Genomic DNA, 4,816 nt, shown 5'->3' with positions numbered 1-4,816 from the left:
CTTTTCTTCCTCCCCATTTTCTCTTTGAATTTGCAGGCTTTGCAAGGGAAGTGAATGAGAAACAGTCTGGCTTTTACTCTCACTTTCAACAATATGTCTTTTTCTCTAACTCATAGGAAATACACTGTCTCGGGAGATGAGAGAAGGTGCAGTAGGAAGAATATAACTTTAGCTTGTTCTCTGTAGCAGGAACCACTGTCAATAGGGGAAAAGAGGGGAAATAAAAGCTCCTCTGCTTTCTGTTATTCTCTCCCCCTCCCCAAACTGCTACAGATCTGATGCATTTTCATCCTTTTGCCCAAGTTTCTACTGTTATTAATTTCCCTTCTGAAGCAAGAGCTGAGCAAACCCGCATGAGGAACTTTGAGACAACTGCCCTCTGTCAAAACACAAGCATACGTCTGACTGAAAGCTCATTGAGATCAATGAGACACCTTCAAATAAATTTAATAGGCTTTGCATCAGACTCAAAATGCTGCTCTAGTCTGAAAAAAATGACTGAAAAGAGCCCCTAGAGGCTCTATGTTTATTGCCTCTCAATGATTTCCACATGAAATGTGTTCAAGTTATAAGTAAAACAATACACCTCTTCCTTACTTCCTGACTTAAAATCTCTGCCTGGAGTCTGAAGTCATTTTATATATTTTCTACAACCATTCTGAAAGTTCAGGAGGTTAAACTGGGTTGTATTGGTAAAATAAAAAATAATAATCAAAAACAAAAAAAAAAAAGTGAAATTTCAATGTCAGCGTGGTATTTTTACAATAATCCTTTGTTGAAGGAAGGAAAGAAAAAAGTATCCATTACAGTCCATCTTGTCATCTGTTGTCATGTCATAGTATCAACATTAATTCTGAGCATTCCTCTTAAGTACCATGAAGAAAACAGGGAAGTGTGTTATCAATGGAGTTGAACAGTGTTTGCAGCAGGTGCAGTAAAGAGTGCTAATCAAGCTTGTATCCTGGCCCTCAGAGCAATGGCATGAAACATAACTACTCATTCCATCAGTACGTTTATGTTTTCCAAAGGAAGGCCCAGCAAAATATAGCAGGAATCTGTGAGGTGCTGCTGCTGTGCCCCTTTCATCAAAGATTTATGGCAGCTCCACAAATCAAGTGACGCAGGAAAGTTAAAACAGGCGATGGCACAAGAAAATTAAAGTAAAGAAAGGAGAGGGAAAGAAATATGACAAAAGAGAGATGGTTTTCAAAGGAGAAAATAATTTGTGAGTAATAAGTAGTGCTGATGTTAGTTACCTGGACATACTGCACTCAAATCTCGATTTAGCAAAGATTTAGGAGCAAGAGAAACTGAAGTAATGTTATCTTTGACAGACTGACAGCTGCAGTTTACTCCTTCCCAAGGCAATAGCATAAATTATCACAGAGTTTCTTTTAAAGAGACCTTAGAGTGATTTTTTTTTACCCTACCATATTTTAGTCAGACACCTTCAAAACTTTTCCCAGCATTGTGATTTTTTTTCCTAGTAGAGCTATAATAAAGCTTGTACCAGCCCATGTTAAGTTGTGACCAACCTTCATTGTCCAGAAGATGCACAGAGAACTCCAGTAAAATATCTGTGTAAAGACAGTGTTGATAAATTATTTGCCATAATCACTTTTCACTTGCCTTTGATTCCACTTGTAAATAGTTCCTACTTTTTTGACATGGGTAAAATAAGAGTCAAGTGCTATTATCACTTTCTCTGTAGGTGGATGGTAGTTATACTAGAGATCTGATTTTGCAATTACTTAGTGTTACTAGTATTTGCCATCTGGCCAAGCAGAGAACTGCTGCATTCATCTCTCCCAGGGCTTAGCAGCAAGTCCCTCAAGCAATGTTGCTGAAACATTGGAACAAAAGACAGTAAAGCAGATAACTCACTGGAGAAGTGGAGTGTTGTGGAATTAAGCATATGGCTTGAACTGGACAGTATTTTGGGGATCTGATAAACCTTGCTCTTTGATATGCGCAGATATTTCTAATCCTGGAGGTCAAAACAGACCTAGAACTCTCGTAGATTAAAGCATCTGATTGAAATGAATTCACAGTACGTAATGTTTTTCCCTTTGCCTCAGATGAAAGATCTCAGCCTATCCTTTGTACAATGCTCAGGGTTCTCCAGGGTCTTTGAAAGTTCTCCATCAATCTTCTGTGACAGGTCCCATGGCTGCCAGTGAATCATCCTTGTTAGATAAGACCAGAATCTTTATATGAATTTTAATTACTTCTTTTGGCATTTAGGAGATGCACAAATATCTAAAACTAGCATAGAGACAGGCTACTTTCTTAATAGAGTACCAAATTCATTCTGTTAGGTCACAATATTTTCATTTAACCTTCAAGGAATGGATATTTCCATTTAAATTAAATTTCTATACCAACTCTACTTCCTGATCATTCTTCTCTTCTCCCTGCCTGACTGTCAAAGCTACACTGAAGTTCTCCAAGGCAGGAATTCAGTGGCAAGTGCTATAGTGATAAGAGAGTTGGCAAGTGCTATAGTGGTAAGGCAGGTGGAGTCAGATGAGCACACACAGTGCAATAGCATAATTCTGTTGTAACTAAAAGGCAACTCATCAGCTTGTAAACTAATTACATACTTTGGCTTCATATATCCATTTCTTTATTTTGTTATAATTCTATCTGCAGAAAAATACCGTAAAAAAAGAGAGAGGCTTTCACACTTGTTCATTTTAATTAACATTTCTAGCAAAAAAAAATATCATTTGTCTCAGTTTATAATATTTTTGGATTGACTTCCTAAGAAAAAGATACTGAAGCGGTCACACTTAACTGTCCATCTGCCTATCCATCTGTTAAGTTGTCTGTCAGTCTCTCCTCCTCAATAACTTTTTTAACTCACTAGCCACTTTCAGTCAAAATTTACTAACTTAGTAGGTACCAAATTAGAGTTCCCACTGAGGGGAAGGCAGGAGCCCAGTGGACAACTAGTGAATGCTGCCCAGTGTGCTCCCAACCAGCCCCAGCCTTGGGGGTGCAAGCACAGGTTGGAGAACTCGAACATTGCACAGCTGATGTTTAAGGGATCTGGGATGCCTCCTCCACTAAGGGAATCAGTGCTCATGCAACTTATCCATTTGATAACTAAGTTTTCACTTGGTACTAGCTATGACGCACACCATCATCTGAGTTGCTATGAACACAGGACTTTTGCTAATGAACAGGAAGGTTAGTATTTTATGTCCTACATTCAGTTAGGTTTGGGAGAGTATTTGTTTCAGAATATTTCAGAATATTTCAGAATATTTAAGGTTGGAAGGGACCTCTACAGATCATCTAGTCCAACCTTCCTGCTCAAGCAGGCACACCTAGAGCATGTGGCACAGGGTGGCATCCAGGCGGGTTTTGAAGACCTCCAGAGTAGGAGACTCCACAACCTCCCTGGGCAGCCTGTTCCACTGCTYTGTYACCCTAACAGTAAAGAAGTTGYTCCTCACCTGGAGACGGAACTTCTTATGCTTCAGTTTGTGGCCATTACCCCTTGTCCTATCGCTGGCCACCAGTGAGAACAGCCTGTCCCCTTCCTCCCTGCATTCTCCCTTCCTGAACTTATACATATTAATCATATCTCCTCTGAGCCGTCTCTTCTCCAGAGAAAAAAGGCCCAGCTAATGTTCTGCATTTGTTCTATCAAAGCAGCAGGTTTTGAGATGTCAGATAAAATCCTGGTTTATCATTGGCTGTTGTAAGAGGTACCTGGACAGGAGAGACTGGAAGAAATAATATTCAAAAGTTTCTGGTATAGATTTCTTTCAACTTTAAAGTCATCTCCCCTTTAGCATCCCTCTTGAGCCCCAACTGATTTGCAAGTACAAAAAAAAATGCAAATCATAATCTATATCCATGCAACAATATTAGCTATTCCATCTTAGGCATTAAAACCCTCAGAAATATCTGAAAACATCTGCAAAATATGGGCTTATTGTCAGCAGAGACCTTACTACCATGCAGTATTTAGAAGATGTAAAAAATTATTCTTTTTTTATGGCAGAAATTACTTGTTGGCAAAATCACATGCAGGTTTATAGGTTTTGCTTTTATCATACCAGTATGGTTCTTCTTTGGAGAAATCCTTTGCTGCTGCTCCTTTTTTTTCTTTTTTTTCTTTTTTTTTTTTTGACAGAACAATTATCGAGAAGCTGTTGCGAGCAGCAGAAGGAGAGTACTTTCTATCAGAAACCTAATATAGGAAGAAACTGTGATGGTAAACAAAAGTAATGAACTTGAAAAAAAAATCAAACTCTAATAAATGAAAAAGGAATGGGAAAATGGGAAGATAACCTGAGAGATATGACAGTTCAAGAAACTGGCAAATAACCAGAACAAAAGACTATGATACAAGCAGAAGAGTAAATTATTCCAATGTGAAGAAGAGATGGAAAACATTTTAAGAGACCCAAATGGCTGCAATAGGAGTTTTCCAAGTACCTGTAAACCTTAACAAAATCATGTAAGATGGGAAACAAGAGTGAATTACTAAATGAAGATTGTAAGGGAACATAGGTTCATGCTACATAGAATTGCAAATATAGCAAGCTAAAATCAGAACAGTTAGTCTTAAAAGTGAGATATTAGAAAGTAACAATAAAAGTCCTACATAAGTCCCTTTCTGAACAAAGAAAGGTATGCCAGATGACATAATGCCAACTGAAGCCATCAACATCTTTACTTCTGTCTTCACAATACAGATAAATTGTGAATGCAGTTACTTTTGACAAGGCATACAGGCCTTATGGCCAAAATGGAAATTAAATGTTTTTTAAAGTATTCAGGAAAAAAAAAAAAAAAAAAA

The sequence above is a fragment of the Nothoprocta perdicaria genome, unplaced genomic scaffold (assembly GCF_003342845.1).
Source record: "Nothoprocta perdicaria isolate Ctin4 unplaced genomic scaffold, notPer1 scaffold_16, whole genome shotgun sequence".
Classification (NCBI taxonomy): Eukaryota; Metazoa; Chordata; class Aves; order Tinamiformes; family Tinamidae; genus Nothoprocta; species Nothoprocta perdicaria.
This window is presented reverse-complemented; position numbering follows the sequence as displayed.